General features: G+C 45.1%; 1 long non-coding RNA gene across 1 annotated transcript; it reads left to right on the plus strand.

Moving 5' to 3' along the window:
- The first annotated feature begins 1355 nt into the window (after window positions 1–1355).
- On the plus strand, window positions 1356–4438 carry LOC104151694 (uncharacterized). Its single transcript, XR_695845.2, has 3 exons — window positions 1356–1631; window positions 2775–2856; window positions 3957–4438. It is a non-coding gene; the product is annotated as an uncharacterized lncRNA (long non-coding RNA).
- Window positions 4439–7283: the final 2845 nt, after the last annotated feature.

A 7283-nucleotide genomic window follows, 5' to 3' on the forward strand; every position in this document is an offset into this window, starting at 1 on the left:
TATGTGAACGACAGGAAGACAGGAAGTATCTGAGTGATAATGCAGAAGGCAAGGAGCTCCTGCGTGCACATAGACTATCTGGTTTACCAAATTAGCCTCCTTATTGGCTAAAATACCCTAGTGTACATGTGCTTTATTATCTTCTCCAATCATTACAAAACATTTGTGTGTGCGCGTGTATATATATATATATATATATATATACACCTATGTATGTGTGTGTATATCTGTATATCTGTATATCTATATGTACCTGTTGGTCAGTTCTGCTGTGATACTGGCTGTATTCCATCACATTTCTGCTCATATAATCCAGAAAAGTGGGTGACTCTTTGCTGGTTAGTCTTTGGTGTTTTCAGCGCTTTCTAGTCAGACATCATTGTACTGGGTGTAACTCCCCAAGGAGTTACCTGGTGAAAGCATAGGAACTGCATACTTTAATTTCCATCCAAGAGACCAATGTGAAAACCTGGAAGAGAATAAATCTCCCTCCAGGCTGCCCAGAAGCTTTATAGTTTAAGCTTCATGTCGCAAAGGAGATTTAAAGCCTGCCTCACTTCCTTGAAAAAAGGTACTCAAAGATAAACTATTCCTTAAAACCTTGACTAAGGATTTCTAGAAGCAAAAATGTTCTTCAAGTTTTATTTTAGTCTAGCTAGACGTGCAGTTTGTTCCAACCACCAGGATGCTTGTAAGTGCATTCATGAATAAAACCCACTTCCTTCATCCCTGGGACAATAGGGCAATAAGTGGGAACATCTCTCCAGGGCCCTGCATGGACTAGAGCAGCATTACTCAACCTGCAAGCCAGACATCAGCCAGGCCAAACAACTGAATGCTCAGAAACACAAAAGTGGAGGGAAATAAAGATAAAATAAAATTCATTGCTTTTGGCTTCATTTTCCATCATTGGGAATGTGAGCATGATGGCTACATTTCATGAGATGGTGTCATTTTCCAAGGGGGTAGATGGCCAGTGCAAGAGGATGTCCTTTTCACCAGCAGTTAATCTGCAGTTCACAGAAACAAGAGCAGCTGCATGTGACTTGAACCAGGGAAGGGACTTATTTGATGGGCAGCCCAGGACCATCGCTCCTATTTACGCTCAGGATTCCACAGTAACGTTGTGAAGGGCTGAATTCAAGATCCTCTGAAGCCGTGAGAAATGTTTCCTACCTAGCTGCAGGGACATATGTTGCTTGTGGATCAGTCCTGAAGGACTGAGCCCAAGCCATTTTCTTTAGTTAGCCGGTGGCAGGCCTGTATAGGCTTTTAGCAATTCAGTAATTTATAAAAGTAATTCTGTCTGACAGAGAAAGGTCAGGGTAAGACTGCTTCCTGCTCCTAAAATTTTCTTCATCGTATTACTTATGGTCTTTAAAATATCCTGCCTATTAATTTTTCTCCTTTTATTTTGAGTGCCTTCAGCACTGCCATGCTCTCTTTCCTCAGTAGTGGAAGTTAAGAGACGTGCCAGACCTAGGCATCTGAGAGCCAACAACTGAGCTGTGCCTGAAGGAGGAACTACTGGAGTGGAACGCATCAGTCAAGCCAAGAGCCACCAGCCAGAATGCCACTGTGGGAGAACATCTGGTACCACTGAAAGAAACTAGGGGCTGGAAAAGCCAGGGGTTTGTGTGCATTGTCTCTTTCTCTTTTCTTTTTTTCTTTTTTTCTTTTTTTCTTTTTTTCTTTTTTTCTTTTTTTCTTTTTTTCTTTTTTTCTTTTTTTCTTTTTTTCTTTTTTTCTTTTTTTCTTTTTTTCTTTTTTTCTTTTTTTCTTTTATGTGCAAAGCGCATAAGGCATCAGAAACAAAGCAAAGCAAAACAAGCAAACAAACAAACAAAAAACCCAAAGTGCTGGAAGACAGAGTAGTCCTAATGGAAATCACATCTCAAAAACCGAGGTTCGGTGAGGATGGTTAGTCAGTCTCTCACAAGATAGGAAATGAAAAGGTGAGGAACTCATTTCCTCAGCCCAGATCACCTGCCTGCAAGGAAGGGTCCTGTCCCTGGGAGGAGATGGGTTGTGATGGCACCATAGGACTCTGCTGGGTGGCCCAAGCCTCTGTAGGGCAGAATTGTGCAGTCTTCAGAGCTTTCCCACGGTACAGCAAGAGTCCTATCAGCCTGAGATGGGGCTCTCCCAGGGGGTATCACGGTGGCAGACAGTTCAGAGAGGGTCAGGAGGCACTTAGGGCATAAGTGCCACTGAACTCTTGAGGCAGTGCCCAACTCAAGAAAACCCTTCAATGCTGGTTGCTGGAAGCTCAAAGGCTACTTGAAGTGAGAGATGACTCTGTTCTGATACATTCTGGTCTAATGGAAAGCGTCTAATATGCTTTCCCTAAGCATTTCCTACTGGGTTGAAAGTGATTACTGTGGTAAATGAGCCTCTAGTCCGACCTGATGCACTTTGTAACTTTTGACAACCTGAGAAAATAGCAAGGGATGCCAAGAAGCCATGCAGTCCCTCTCTGACTTGCAAGGCAAATCAGCTGATTTCTGCACATCTTTCCTGGGGCCTTGAGTCCCTCCTTATTATGAGGGAGGACAGGCCTCTTACACCACCAGCCCTCATGCTCTGCCCCAGAAAATGACATATGGGAATGGTATGTTACTGCCAGAGCAATTCAGCCAACATGCAGCCTCTTCCTGAATTGCCCCCACGAAAGGTGGTGACCAGGAATGGCCTACAGCCCAAGGGATTTTACGTGGCAGGCTGTAAGATAGCCTTCAGAATATAGACTGAGCAGCCTCGATTTCTCTCTTTAGGGACACACGTCCAGTAAAGCAAGGAACACAGACTTTGCAGAGAAACTTTCTACAAAAGAGTACAAGGGGCCAACAGACACAGGTAAAACAGCAAACACTTGCATGTGACTTTTCTGTCCTCCTGGGGCCCTTGAGGTCTTAGGAGATCCTTGGATTTCAGTGCCCTTGGCAGATGGCAAAGCTCTTCCAGCAAGCTTTCCTGTTTCTTCCAGCCTTTTGAATTCCTTTGTATAAGGTATTGATCCCTAAAAGCAGGCTCTGATATCTTTCTTGCTTCTTGCCTTGAGCTGGATCCTCCCATTCCTCCAGTCCTAGTGCAACAGTCATCAAGAGTCTATGGCTTGCTGGAAGCAATCCTGTGTTCTCACGAGCTTAGAGCTCTTCTAAATCTGTCCCCTTTGTGGTACTTTCCTATTTCCCAGATATTGTCTTGGAAAGTACAGTCCTAATCTATATCAAGGTATATAATTGTAAATGGTATTATTAAGTCGATAAGGCATACTTGCCCAAAGACTCATTATCATGCAACCCCCAACCCATCCAAGAATCATCTCAGCTTATGTTCAGGGCATCTCTGACATTTACAGATTTTCCTTTTGCAGTCCCCCTAAGAATTAACCTCCCTTCTTTGCACAGCAAAAATTCATTCTTCTATCCTGACTGCAGCCTCCTCTCTTTTATGCAGCTGCACCAGCTCAGTCAATTATCTCCAGTGAGCTTCCATCATAACTTCTTTTGGACATCCTTTCACCACAGTGTTGCACACAAGCTTGTCCTTTCCCTAAAGGCCAATCCTGACTTAGTCATTCACTGCCTTATTTCTAGCACACCTGCCATGCTGTCCTCTACTACCATTAACCTTCATGCCCTTCTTCATTTGGCTATTCATTAGCTTCCTATTTGAGTAGACATGTTTTCTCTCATCCCATTTCAAAGCCAAGATGGAATGGGATATACCTGGAGGGCTACTATTCCAATTCTTCCTTAAAACTCACACTTTGCTATGTTTTCCAGAGAGAATAAGCCTTTGATACTGACACCTCAGTGCCATAGTGCCTGCTGAGAACCTTGGTCAACAGATACTGCTATTCTTGCACATGAGCACCTCTCCTGATACTTTCTGCATTTCATTCACCTGTTAGTCTTGCCCACTTACTGTAGAATATCTCCCTGTTTTAACAGGTCCACAGGCAGCAGAGATGTCAGCTTTTTGTGCTGTTGAAGGCTACACCATGGTCAAGGTCGTAACACTGCCGTTTCTTTTAAACCACATGTTTTTTGCACCATGCCTGCACAAGTCTTAATACAAGTGTGGAGCATCTAGATGTCCCTGCCATCCAGGTGATAGCATATGACATGATGCCAAGGAGCACCTAAGGATGTGTGGGAGAGGTAGCTGCAGGGGCTGAATCTGCAGGGTTTGGTATCCTCCATTGTAGCTCTGCTTGTGACTCCATAGTGATGCTAAGGGCTGCCCTCTCTCACTAAGAAGAGCTGACAGATCCTCTCAGAAAATCAAGGGCTATGCATACCACGTGTCTCTGGGGAATCTATGGCCTGGGAGGAGGCAGACGAGGTGTCGATTCTGACAGTGTTTTCAAAGAAGGTACAAGTCTTTCTGGCTTATTGAAACATTTGTTTTGACTTTTATAATATAGCATAAAAGTCTTAAAGTTTTGTCTATTTAATTGGCATGCCATAATATTAGGACGGGTCATTGCATAACAATCTTACTGTTTTGACTCTAAAGTATGCTATGACATGGGTCAAGCTGATGAAATCAAAATTAAATTAATGTTTTGTTTTGACAAGGTTGTATTTTTGTTTCATTTGTTTGATAAAGTCAAAACAAAAATGTCAGCTGGATTTTTCCAAAGCGCACTCTCAAAAGTACATTTTTCTCATTGAGGGGTGGATTTTGAATGGGCACCATAACCTTGTCTTGTGGTCAGATCATTGCAGGAAAATTGTGCATGGATAGCACCTTGGAGTTACTGTTCAGTTTCTGATTTGCTGAGGACTCTACTCTTCTCTTTGTCAGCTTTAGCAAAGAGCCAGTTGCAAAAGCACAGTCTTAGCCAGTGGGTCTAGCCTCACGCTTTGAACTATTCTGTCTTCTGCTGATGTAATTCGCAGTCATCCATCCCTTCTGTTTAGCCAGCTGGAACCCACTCCTGAAACAGACTGAGAAGCAAGACGTAAGCTCATGAAAAAGTGGACTTTGTGACCTGCTGTGTCAGGAAGCCTCTAAAATCTGACTACAGAATAAAACTGTCCTAGAAACACTAGGGTCTCTGTAACAGGCCAGTGGCGCAAACGTGCTCCGTGTGGCAATGAGTCCGGTCCATCCCTTATTCATGTGGCACCCAGAAATCACAATCTCTTAATCCTATTCCTAGCCCTTGCTGCTCACCCAGTGTGGTGTTAGGCAAGTGTCTGTGACCTGCTTTCCCTCTCGGCCTTTGTCTTGTTGGCCTGAAATGTCTCTGAGGCTGAGACTGCGGGTTGCTCACTTTGTGTGCCTGGAACATCGTGAGGGTCCTGATCTCTGCTAGAACTGCTGATACCCGATAATGCATCCTTTCCATTGTGCGATTTCCTACTCTGAATTCTGGCTTTCTTGGCAATATATATATTTATTTCCCTTGTTTATTCCATCTTCTTTTTTCCCCCCCAGGGTTTCCCTTTGTTTGCCTGGTTTTGCTCTGATGCACAGGTATTTATCTAAGTGGGGTCTGGTGTATTTGTACCAGCCCAGGTGGTGTGTAAGATGCAAACATCAGACAGCTCTTTACACATCCCCAGGTTTCCTGAATGATTGATTAATAGCTTTCTCCCTTATCAGCTTTTCTTTCTCATAACTGGGGGTCAGCTTGCACGGGCTAACACCTTCAGTGAGGCCCTATTTCCTATACACATCAGCTTTACTGACTTTTTATTATCTCATCCCTATCTGAACCTTTGTTCAATTCAAGAGGTAATTAAACTCAAAGCCAAAGCAAATGTCAGAGTGATAATGAGACAGATAAGATTAAAATTTTTTTTTCTAAGACCTGACACATACCTGAAGTGCCTGTTGGCCAAAATCCAGTGGAAAGTTTCCTTTCTGGCTTGGATTTAGTCAGAAAAGTGACCACGTAAAAATGGCACCACCTCCCTTCAGGTGTCTGCTGCTGAGAACAGCACCTACCTGGCAAAGCACTCAAGCATATAAGTATTTGCACTGAAGTTGTTTGCTCATGGGCTTAAATTTAAGCACGTGCTTAAGTGTTTTGTTCGACCAGGGCCTCAATCCAATGCAACTCAAGTGGGTGTAATTCAGCGGGTGCAATTCCATTCATTTCAGTAATGCCAGTGGGAGCTCTGGCCCAGAGTGACTCCAAGCTGTATCTGCTGACTTCACTGTATTACTCCTGCCCAAAGTCCACGGTGAGTGCTGGGGCCTTGCTGTCCTGCTCAGTTTATGGCCAGAGCCCAGAAAGTTCAGGAATTACACTGCCGCTCCTGCAGGCTGAGCAGAACCAAGTCATCTGCTGGCCTGCCCTCTCTCCAAGGTATGGGTCCTTTTGGGCTGGAAAGACAGGCAGGCCCTGTGCTGCTCCCTGCTTTGGTTTCCATTTTTCTCCGCAAGAGCCCCTGGTGTGCTGGAAACTGCTGAGGTTTCAGGGAGGTTGTGGAAAGGATGTCTTAGGCTCCCCCTGCATCACGGGCTGTCTACACTCCCTCTTGCCTTTCTGGATTCAACGGGTTTCTAATCTGAACCAGGCCTATGCTGTAATTATCAGGGGTTAGGGTGGAGAAGCCACTAATCAAAAAGTGCTGGAGTTTTCCTAGGGAGCTTCAAAGACCTCAGCAAGCAGGACAGCCTGTGAAGGATACACATGTTGCTGGCTGGGCAGCCCCTGAGAGTTAAAGTTTTACTTAAGCCCATGTGTTTTTCCACTGGATATTTTTATCCTCTGTAGTCTACTATACTTGGCGATGTACAGTAAACACCTCTCTGTTGTTCTCTCACGTGTTTACTTTGCAGATGGGGGAGCACAACTCACCATGCTGGTTGGTGGCTGCTGGTGGAGTAAATGAGACTGAAGCTCTAAAATGCCCCAGTATCTGCTGCCTCTCCCTGCTGGTCCCTCACCTCCCTTGGCCGTCCTGCCTTGGAACCCTGTTTGCTGCCCACCTGCCCAGGGCAGCGGGTGGGTGCACCTGACGCCGATGCTCTCCCGAGCATCCCTTTGCCAGCATGGTCCCCATTCTGCTCTGGGGTATCACCAGCAGCATTTTGTGCTTCTCCCCACTCCCATCCCTCCCAAGAAAAGCAATTGCTGAGGTGACGCAAGGAGCCCATGACAAAGCCAGGAGCTGAAGGCAGATGTCCTGGGTATGGTGTAGGACCGGGCATGTGGCAGGCCTCTCAGCAGTTCTTCTGCCTGCAGTGCTTTTACGGAGGGTGCTAGCTGCCAGCCTAATGGTTCCACAGGCTCTGCAACGCAAAGACACGGAAAGCGA

The sequence above is a fragment of the Struthio camelus genome, chromosome 3 (assembly GCF_040807025.1).
Source record: "Struthio camelus isolate bStrCam1 chromosome 3, bStrCam1.hap1, whole genome shotgun sequence".
NCBI classification, from domain to species: Eukaryota; Metazoa; Chordata; class Aves; order Struthioniformes; family Struthionidae; genus Struthio; species Struthio camelus.